We start from the raw sequence: 12095 nt of genomic DNA on the forward strand, positions 1-12095 counted from the left end.
GGCAAGAACTTTATCTGTTGTGGTAACCCTGTTCTTCACTGTTCAGGCTCCAGTCAGACTCAGTGGCTTCTTTGTAAATCTTTTTTTTTGCAAATCGAATTTCCTCCTTTCCAAAAGGGACAGATTACACAATGTGTCCTTATCAGTTTCCCTTGAACAAAGCAGAATAAACCTTTTCCTGACTGAACTGACTGAGTGGGGAAGGGACCTTCTCTAAAAACTGCATAATGCTGGAGGACTTCCAGACCTCTCTTTAGTTGTATCACAGTAGAAGAATGCAACTCTGCTGCAAAGTTTGGACAATGCTTACAAAGTAATGACCTTTCTTCATCAATGCTAAAATCTGAACACAATTGATGCTAGTCTTATAGAAACAACTGAAAGAGATAAGCAGTTTTAAACTACACACCTTCTGTACTCTCAATTTAATTGTTTTCTTATCAAAATTCGAGGGATTTGGCCCTTTTGTAAAATAAAAACAAACACACAAAAAGGATGTCTATTCTCTCTCTACACAAAATGTTGACATCTCCCTTCTATGAGAAATAAAGAATATTTAGATTTCTCTTCATAGATTTTTGAGAAGTGAAACTAAGTTATTGATATGTTGCAATTTGAGGGACTACCCTTGCTGGGGCAACAGAAGGCTCCATGTTTGCTTGGAGTGAAAGAGCATGATCTCAGGATTTCACACATTTACGTGTCATGAACTTGGGCTCGCCACTTGAAAATGTCATTTCAACTTTCACTGTGTTGGTCAAAGGACCCCATGGTACTGTTTTGAAAAGGATCTTTGTTTCTGCTGTTGAGAACATGGGCTCATACTATTCAACAGGCTCACGCTATTCAAGTGTTCTTATAAGTCAGCAATAAAAGTGTACCTTTTACAGGACCATATGTCTTTTTAAAAATGTTATTGTTGTCTGAATGAAACAGAAACATTGTCGTGAAAAGACCAACTGATAACTGGAGGAGTTGAGCTCTCAGTGCAGCCAGGCTCCTGCTCCTCTCTCCCTGCAACTGTCACATGAATTACTTTTAATGTTTCCAAAATATTAATGCTCAGACTGGGGACTGTTCATGCTCCATAACTGCTCTTCATGAACGTTCTAGAGGGTACAGGCCCGATTCCACTGGGGTCAGTTAGAAGCTTCCAAGCTCTTCCTTCCGTTCATGTGCTTCTTGTCAGAGGCTGACCCTGGACTGGGCTTTTATCTGAAAGGTGATTTTCCTGTGGGAAGAACTGGCACTGTAGCATTGGTGGGTGACACTGAAAGGGATGTGGCTCAGGTCAAAACATTCATGTAGGGCCTAATTCTCAGACCTGCTGAACACAATTCTGCCTGAAGTTAAACACAGGTGGTCATTACCTCCAAAACCCAAACCCAGAACTGGTCACAGCTCTCATTTTGCCTCAGGCTGCTGTTCACCAGAATGAAGTTTAAAGAAGCATGGAATTGCATTGCAAAGTGCTTTTTGCTGCAGTTTGCAACAAAATGAAGTGGTGTGTTATGATAAAGAATGTCCTCTCTTATTCATGTCTTTACTTCGTGCCTGGGAGGGAGTGTCTGATTTCAATAAAATTCATTTTAAATGGACCTTAAACTTCAAATAACTCAAAGCATCTTTCTTTACAGCAAGGATATAGGAAGTCTTTGGTGTAATTTGCCTTCCAAAACTGCAGGATGAGCTGTAAAATGTGATTGGGGAATATGGATTTGTTTGTTTTTTCTATTCTGGATGGCCAGCGGGATAAATACCCCTGTGGTTTAGTGCTAAAATCGAACTCAAATTGCAGTTGTACCTTGGAACTCGCAGTGTGGTTTGATGGTTTGTTCTTTTTGACAACAATAGAGGAGTTTTGTCTCTGAGGCGCGGGCATCTGGTGGGTTTTGGTGTTTGTTTATTTGCATTTTCTATTTATTTTATTTTTGTTCCCTATGACTCTCACATTGTACACTTTATTAATAATGATAGAGTGGAATTAAAATGAATTTTTAACTTCAATGTGGAAGTTACAAATTTGGCAGCTGATTGCTGCTGTCCTGTTGTGTGTCACTGCTCTGTGTGGGAGCCTCTGTTGGCAGTGGTCCCTATTTCACTGTTTTTGAAGATTCGATTCTCTGGCTCACGTGTGAGAAAGAGAGGGTTCAGTACAATTAAATTTATTGCCTGAGCTCTTCTGGTCATAGTGCTTGAAGCATGTTTTGTACCCTCACTGGATTTTCCCAGCCCCTATCAGTAGTTGTTATTTTAGAAAGGAATGTCTCCAGAGTGGATTTTGCAAGATTTTGTACTAGGCCTGGTATTTTTCTCATGGCTTTCTTGATCACCAGGCAGAACTGGAGGCAGTATTTTGGGTGGGGAATGTCGTGGTTGCCTCACTTAGGAAGTGAGGGAGAAGCCAATTGTGTTAAAACTCCCCGAGGAGATTCAGCATCAGTTCCAAGGGTGGATTCAAGTCCCTCCGTTGCAGGCAGCATTTTGCTCAGAAGTGGTGAAATTCCTGTGGGGCATCTCGGAGGGGAGGTCAAAGTGCACGTGAGGGCGTGTCTTTGGTTGTTCATTTTCAGCATGTACAAAGGGCTTCCGAGTCCCTCCCAGTCTTGGAACGGTGGGACACAACCCCGCAAAGCAAAGAGGTCGTCGCTGGCCGAGGCCATGCAGAGGCGGGAGAGGCTGTCCAGGGGTCACAGTGTTATCCCAGGAACCACAGCGTTATCCCAGGGGCCGCAGCGTTATCCCAGGGGCCGCAGTCCCGCTGTGCAGGAGGATCGGGCGCACACACCTGAAGCGACATCTCCACGCAGCGATGCGCTCCAGGGAGCTGCCGATCCATCACAGCGATTCCCGCTCCCGCGGCAGGCAGATTCCCAGATCCCAGGGACTATTGGTCTGTCGGAAGGATGACACTGGCCGTGTGGGAACAGTGTGGATGCAGCACCGGCCCCATCCCTCGGGGATAAGGAGAGTGACTCCGAGGGCCGTGCCGGGTGCGAGCGGGACTGGGCGGTGACTCTTGAAGATTGTGCGCTGGATGGTGCGAAAGAGATGGTGTTTAAAGTGTGGTGCTTCCTTCGAGGCACAAAAAGGGGCATTCAGGGAGATCTGCTCTTTTAGGCATGCTTAGCTTCACATGTGCTTTTTGTGCCTTTTTTTTCTGCAAAAAAATACCTTGTTGTGAACTCAAATCTAGTCCTAATTTTTTGCCTGAATTGACTGTTGCAGCATTGCAAGGATGCTTTCCTCAAATGAGAATATTTAAGACCCTCTTGATTTTCCAAAACACACGTTCTGACTCGAGGGTCTGTGCAGAGTCTCTCTCTGCTGTAGTGCATGTCTGTCTGTCAAACATGAGTGACTGTGTATCCTAAAACTTCACCTGATCAAACCAACTCCAGGGCAAAAAATATTGGCATCTCCAAAGTGCAATAATTCTTCAGTTCCCTTTACCCCATGTTTCAGGAGCTCGAACTTTTGCAAAAGGATTTTTTTCTAGATATTCTGTTAAGAATGAAGGACCGTTGAAGCTTTTGTCAGTTCTTTCTTAGTTCTCCAAACTCTTCTGAGATCATCCTGGGAGGCTGGTGGCTGGCAGCTAAAAGTGTGTAGGACTGAGACACCTGTCTGTGATAAACAGATAAGTGGGATTAAAGGGCTCAATATCTTTGTGGATTGTTGTAGTTTGGAATTATTATGTAAATTCTCTCCCCTGCCACTAACTGCCCATGTCAGCAGTTAACAAAAAGAAGTAGTTAACTGCTGATCGCTTAGGTGGGGGCAGGTTGTCTCTTTTGTTTTTGGGGACATCTCAGGATGGTGTGTGTGCTGCCGAGGAGGGAAGTTGTTCTTTCTTTCTTATCTCCTGCTCCTGCTGCTGGTTACTGTTGGGGCTTCTTGCTGAGCCGCTGCTTTTTTTCTCCACACCACAGCTGGTTTCTCCTGGTTCCTGCATCTGGGGTCCCGGCCTCTGCTCCAGTCTCACCACCGCCTGCACCATCACGGCCTGCCTGCCCTGGCTGTGGCAGCGACCCGGGAGAGAGAGGTGTGCAGCTGCTTTCCAGGACACGTGGCAGTTCCCCACTTTCAGCTTCCTTTTCTTCAGTTGGGACAAGAGACACAGAGTTCATCTGGGAACTCACCCTGCTGCCAGCCGGTCTGTGACACTGATTGTGCCGTAAGTATAACTCTTCTCCCGAAGGAAACTTGTTGTTGTGGGGGTTGTTGTTTTGTTTGTTTTTTCTCTGTGGTGTTGGAGAAGTGGTTTGCTCTGGTCTGTTTATAGTTATACCTATACCCATATATATATATTTATAGCAGTTAGAGACAGTTATCCTTCTTGTATTAAAATTCCTTTTCTTAAATTTGATAAAGAGTGGCGTGATTATTGTGGAGAAGGCCCCCTCCCCCGCTTTTGGGTAGACATTTTGGTTTTTCCCCTCAAACCAAGACATGGATTTTTCCTTACATCTCAGGGCTGGGGCTGGATTTTTCCTTTCTCTACGTTTGTTTTAAAATCGCAGTTGCACTGGAGAGAGCGGGTGCAGCTCTTGTATTCCACGGAGTGCTTGTGCACTGGTCAAAAAACAATTCCCATTGACTAGGGACAAAAATAATCTTTAGGGCACTGAGCTGCATGAAAGGCTTCACCTTATTAACCCTGGGCCAACACCTGGCCTCTTTTCATTTCCCCCCTGCTTTTGCTAGTACTGCGTGTCTTGCACTTGTGGTTGCCGCAGCCTTATAAGGTGCTGGAAAGCCACTTTTCCCTATGGAAATAGGGCAGTATCCGTAGCTAAGGCACTGACTGGGACAGAAGGTGTGGATAAAGGGATCTGTGTATTCATTGCTGCTTCAAAAAGGCAGCACAATTTTATAGAGTTTGTATGCAGAATGTTCTCAGAGCAGACAGTACAGACCTGGTTGTGTTGCTTACAATTTTAAATGTAATACAGCTAAGGGTTGGACTCGATGATCTTGGAGGTCTTTTCCAACCCAATTGATTCTATGATTCTATGATTAGTGAACATGAGATGTAATGCCGTCTAAATTAATACACCAGAAATTTAATCTCAGTCAATTAAATTCAAATTGTATTAATTGTAACAAATCCAACTCTTGTTTGTAAAAGTAGACCCACTCTTAGGGGTGTCTGCCTCCCAAAGAGGAAGAGCTGAGCAGGACTTGTCCCAGCCCCATCTGGTGCCTGGCACGGTGGAGGAGACGAGAACATCTGCAGGGTTCCTGCTAGGTTTGGGGGCAGATTGGGAGCTGCAGGACCTGCCCTTGGGTTGTCCCTGCTGGGAAGGAAGGGGCCCGGGCAGCACAGCAGGGGCAGGGCGTGGAGAGTTAGACACTGTTCTCCCTGCAATCCAGAGCGGAGGCCATCAGAGCTCTGCCACTTGTGTCCCTGCCTTTTCTTGGAGCTGAAAACCTGAACCTCAGTGGTCTTCAGAAAACACATGGGCCTAACTGCTACTGGGATCAACACTTTTTAGGGGGATTGGAGTTTCCTGGGAAATGCTTTATGCTCCTCCTCTTTGTCGACAACTAAAAATGCCCATGTCTGTCGAAAAGAGGAACCTGAGTAAGTCTTTTGAGTTTTCTGAAAGGATCAAAGCTCTTGGACAACAAGAAGCTCTTGCCTAACAGAACTAGTGGGGCAAAAATCCCAGGAAGATGAAGAGACCTTGATAAATGGATTAGAGGAATTATGGGCCATGTTTGCCGGTGATGGCAAGGTCTTGGGCATGGTCACGTAGGTGCACATGGTCCTCTCCGTCCTATTTCTGCATATTTCTGAGAACTAGAGAAATCCTGCTTGAGTTCTGTGAAGGACTGAGTTTGGAAAATAAAGATTCACTTCTTTTTTTCATCCCTTTGGGCAGCATCTGTTTGTCACGTCAGCCAAACCTCTGCTTGTTGTAGCAGAACAATTTTGCACAGTCAGGAGACACCAGCACTTCCCCAAGGCTTTCTCCAGTGCCAGCTGTGAGTGGGACTGAGAACAAAAACTCTATAGAACCTCAGTTCTGCTGAAACACTCCCTTCCTTCTCCCCCTGTGACTAAGGTCTACCTTCACTTTGGAATTGTCAGTTGTTTCTTAAGGATGGAGAGTCCTAAGGATGGAGCTTTTTGATAGGCTTTGGAATGGGGGAAGAGCCTCCTTCATGCAGCAATTCCAGACTTCAGTGCCTTTGGAATACGGCCCCTGGCCTGTTTTTGCCCTGCTGTGGTACTTGTAGGTGAGGAAGAAAGTGCGCTGGCATTTCCAGTCCAAACCCAGGGATGTTCTGTCTTATAACATGAAAAAATATTTTAGGTAAAAACTAACAATTGCAATAAATACAAGTTTAAAAAAGAACTGTTTCAGTGAGCAAAAATGGGGAAGGACAGAAATAAGAAGACAGGAATGCACATTTTCATGAAACTGTAAAGTTTGGACAAACCACACATGCACCAACCTGCAATTTATATATTTATATATTTTATTTAAGTAACTATATATTATATTAATTTATATTAATTCTTATTAATTTATATTAATTTATATTATTAATTTATATTAATAAGTTTATATTATTACCTTATACTAACTATATATTTATATATTTTTATTTAAGTAATTCTCTATGATATTAATTTTAATTATATTATTAATTTATAGTAATTAATTTATATTATTAACTTATAGTAATTTATATTATTAATATTAATTTATATTAATTAATTTATATTATTACTTTATGCTAATTATATATTTATATATTTTATTTAAGTAATTGTATATTAATTTATATTGATTATATTATTAATTTATAGTAATTAATTTATATTATTAATTTATATACATTAACTAATATTATTAATTAATATTAATTTATATAATTTATATTAATTAATTTATATTATTACTTTATGCTAACTATATATTTATATATTTTATTTAAGTAATCATATATTATATTAATTCATGTTAATTATACTAATAAATTATATTAAATAATTAATATTCTTAATACATATTAATTAATTTATATTATTAATTAATATTAATTTACATTATTAATTTATATTAATTTATATTATTACTTTATGGTAACTATATTGATTAATGTGTATATAGTTTATTTATATATATATTATTAAACTTTGGATTAATTAAATTTAGATTTGTTAATTATAGACTAATGAAATGTAGATTAATGTACCTTATTAAATATTATTTCATTTTAGCCCATTTAATTGTAGATTAGTTTAGAAGTATATATAAATAATTAGTTATGTGTTAATGATAGATTAAATTCTATGTGTAAATTATAGTTTATTTAATTATAGATTATTAAATTTTAGATTAATTAAATTAAGATTAGTTAATTACAGGTTAATTAAATATAGATAATTGTGCTTTATTGAACATTAATTCATTTGAACCAAATTAATTATAGATAAGTTGAATAATGTTATATAATTAGTTATGCGTTAATTATAGATTAATTTAGACTTATATATGATTGTTTATTGAAATATATTATTAAATTTTTGATTACCTAAATTTTGATTAGAATTATAGATAATTTAAAGATAGATTAATGTATCTTACTATAACTATTATTTTTAGCTTAATTAATTATAGGTTAGATTAATAATTCTAAAGAAATAATTAGTTTTGGATTAATAATGTCCTAGTTCAGCAGGAGGGACCAGCTAACCCTGTGTAGGGGTGATCAAAGCTGTGTATTCTACCCCCTCTATTCATTCCCCAAGGTCAATGGGCCATTAGCAGCAGCTGCCCAGGGAGCCATTATCACTTCACACCCAGCCTGAGGGGGGTGGAGCTGCTAATGGGCCATCAACAGCTCAACACCCCCTGGCTCCCAGAGTTAATCACCCATTGTGTGAGTCCCCGCCCAGGGGGAGGGACTGAGAGCTCCCTGAGGGTACGTAAGGGGTGGGTAAGAAGACCTCGGGAACCTCTCGTCGGATCCAGAGCAGCAGCAGGACCTTGACAGGAGGAGATCACCGCTCTCGCCCAGACCACAGCCCTCGCCTGCACCAACATGTTTTTCTTTTCCTTTTGCTCTGGACTTGGGGGAACCACAGGGGTCTCAGCACAAGGGCAAACAAACCCCCTTGGGTTTGTGCCCCAGGACACTGGGTTATACTGCTGGGGTTTTGTGAGTTGAAAGCAATTTCCCTTGTGTGTCAGTGTTGCTATTGTAATATTATTATTAAATTTTAGGTCTGACTTATAATCTCTCTCGTGGTGAGTTCATTTCCCCTGCTGGTTCACCTTTAAACCAGCACATCTTTTGGCGCCCAACGTGGGGCTACGAGAGAGAAGTCAGAATTACAATTTGATTTTGTGTATTTGGATACAGAAACTCCCTGACTACCATGTTGCTTGAGGTATTCATGTGGATGGTGTATCTGGGCCTGTTCATATTTCGACACATGGGGGAACCATGTGCCTATTTTGATGCTCTCTTTAATACCAGGGAGAAGGATCAAAATTGCTTTATTAATATACTATGTTTATGTTGTCATAACATCAGAAGCAATGAATTTCATTGTGAATGTATATTCAGTCTGGTCTGCCTGTCCTGGTTTGGGTTGTTACCTCTGGGGTCTCATTAAAAATAGCACCCAGACTGTGGGGAAAACAGGCGGAGATGGTTACTTCCACCTTTTCACCTCTGCTACAACAATCATTGAAAATATTGAGCTTCCTTTTGATGTTAGGGACAGTATAATCCTACTGTTAGTGCTGTTAGTGTTGCTTTGTCTCCTCTGTACTGTATACACCATGTTTAGGGTCAGAACTGGGCTTTCTAAGGAGACTTGCTGGAGGCCTGCCCTGGCACCGGATGATGTTGAGTGGCACGGGAAGTGGGAAGATATGGGCCAGTATTTGGAGACCTTCTCTCCTCAAATGATCTGGAAATTCACCCTAGAACAACTGCAGGACCCTGCCAAAATGCTAAGCTATGTGAAAGGAAGATGCTCTGGTAGTCCCAGAGATGTGCAGCTCACAGCAACCTGCTGGGCCCTGGCCACTGCCTACCGCACACTGCTTGGTGTGGTACAGCATCATCAGGAGGAGGAGAAAAGGAGCAAATCCACAGGCACCATGTCCACCCAAACCACGGCTGAGCCAGAGAGGAAGAGAGATACATCAACCAGCAGCATGTCCACCCAGACCATGACTGAGCCAGAGAGGAAGAGAGGTACATCAACCAGCACCATGTCCACCCAAACCATGGCTGAGTCAGAGAGAAGAGACACATCAACCAGCACCATGCCCACACAAACCACAGCTGAGCCAGAGAGAAAGGGAAACAAATCAACCAGCACCATGTCCACACAAACCATGGAGGAGCCAGAAGGACAACAAAAACCGATAGCAGTTGCCCCTGTCCAGAAAAGAAAATCAAAGACCAAATCAGTTCGTATGGCGCATGACGAGGAAGAGTCGGGACCTTCATCTCAAGCAGAAGAAATGGAGCCAGAAATAATCACCCGGTCCCTATCCCTGGGAGAGCTGCGTGAGCTCCGGAGAGAGTTCACACGACAGGCAAATGAGTCCATCTTGACCTGGCTACTTCGAATCTGGGATGCTGCAGCCAATGATACAATTCTAGATGGGAGTGAGGCAAGGCAGCTGGGATTCCTTTCTCGAGATGTTGTCATTGATCAGGGCATTGGAAAGAGACAGGAAACTCTCAGCCTTTGGCGGTGACTGTTGTCAAGCGTGAGGGAGAGATATCTTTGTAAGGAGGACCTCCACGTACAGCAAGGACAATGGAACACGATGGAACAAGGTATCCGGTGCTTAAGGGAATTAGCCGTACTGGAGATAATCTTTTCAGAGGATGAGAGATTCCCTAAAAGTCCAGATGGTGTCCAGTGCACATCCCAGATGTGGTTAAAATTTGCACGACTTGGGCCAGAAATGTATTCTCGCTACCTTGCAACATTGCAGTGGAGAGAGGGAGAAGACAAGGTGGGTGCACTGGTCAGCAAACTCAGGATTTATGAAGACACTGTCACTGCTCCATTACGAGCCCACGTCTCAGCTGTGGAAACAAAACTGGCTGAACTGGAAGAGAAGATTAAGGAAGGACTCTTTCATATCTCTCCAGAACAAACGAGAGTCTCTGCCATCAGAAGCAGGCGTCTTCCAGTTAAGGAGAAAGGGTACACTCCACGCGGCAATCTGTGGTTTTACCTCCATGAGCATGGAGAAGATATGAGGAAGTGGGATGGGAAACCCACCTCTTCCTTAGCAGCTCGGGTACGTGAATTGCAAAGAGGCACAACTAACACAGGGAATTCTTCAAGGTTGAAGGCTGCTCCGGTCTCTCGTGGGCAAGGCTCCAGACAGTATAGGAATGATGATGTTATGCCCGATCCTCTTGAAGGAACCTCCCGGTCATATTCACAGGGAGAGCGCAGTGAATACCATGACCAGAACTAGGGGGGCCCTGCCTCTAGCCAGGTAGAGGAGAGGGACAATCGGGTTTATTGGACTGTGTGGATTCGGTGGCCTGGCTCATCAGAAATACAAAGCTTTAGTGGACACTGGTGCACAATGCACGTTGATGCCATCAGGATACGAGTTCATTTCCCCTGCTGGTTCACCTTTAAACCAGCACAATATTGAGTACTTAATTGTAGATAAATTTATTACATATTAATTTATAGATTTAGAGGTTAATGTTTCTACAGGAATAATTAGTTACAGATTAATTTTAGATTATATAATTTAATTAATTATAGTTTCATTAAATATAGATTAATGTACTTTCTTAAATATTAATTCATTATAGATTAGTTTAATAATTTTAAATAAATAATTACTTATGGGTTTGATGCCGGGAATGACCCTTCCCCCCAAAAACAGGACTTCGAGCCACGTTAGTGTAGGGTAAGGTAAAAAGTAAAGGTCCTTTAATATCACAGGGTCTACAGCCCACAGAAATACAGGATGACATGCATGTGCCTCAGTTCTTGTTTCCATGGCTTTTATAGTAAGATCCCTCCAATCATTGCTTTACACATTTCTCAGTCCAGCCTCAGTCCCACCCCTGGTCCAACCCCCAGAATTGGGTCTGGGGTCGTCAAGACCCTCTGTCTTCATCAACTCTTCTTCCTCAGGCACACAAAGGTCTCTTGGAGTTCATTCAGTCCTGGCTTTTGGGTCACTCTGACCTGTGTTTATGTTTCATTCTGTGGGCCTTCTGATATCCTTCAGCTCTTTACCTTGGAAAGGAGTCTAAACAAGATTAATTAACTAAAGGAATCTGAGCTCCCTGTTCTGGGACAGGGGTAGTGATAGAAAGGCATTAAACTTAAACTGTTAGAAATATTAACCCTCTAAAAATCTACAACTGCTGTGTTCCTAAAATCTACAAAATGTGAAAATCAGAACAAAAACCCCTTTGGCATCAGTTAATTATAGATTAATTCATTTAGACTTATAAATTACAGTTTATATAGATTAATTAATTTTATATTAGTTAAATTTATATTTCTTAATTATAGCTGAATTCAATATAGCTTAATGTACTTAAATATTAATTAATTCTAGGGCAAATACCTATAGATTATTTTCATAAATATGAATTATTAAATATGGGTAATTATATGATAATTACTTTAGATTGATAAATTATAGTTTATCTAAATATATGATATTATATCTTAGATTAATTAATGTTTGGTTAAAATTCTAGATATTTACATATAGATTAATATATCTTACTATATTTATTCTTTTTAGCCTAATTAATTATAGGTTAGTTTAATAATTCTATAGAAATTACTAGTTGTGGATTAATTTTAGATAAAATAATTAATTATAGATTAATTCCTTATAGATTAATGTACCTTATTATCTATTAATTAAGTGAAGCCTAGTAAATTATGGATTAGTTTAATAACCATATATAAGTAATTAATTATGGATTAATTATAGATTAAATTTAGAGTAAAAATAATACTTATTAAAAATAGAGATTACTTAATTATACATTAAATATAGAATAATTTACTTAATTGCATATTAATTATAGCCTAAGTAGTTATATATTAG

Source organism: Pithys albifrons, chromosome Z (assembly GCF_047495875.1).
Source record: "Pithys albifrons albifrons isolate INPA30051 chromosome Z, PitAlb_v1, whole genome shotgun sequence".
In the NCBI taxonomy this organism is placed as follows: Eukaryota; Metazoa; Chordata; class Aves; order Passeriformes; family Thamnophilidae; genus Pithys; species Pithys albifrons.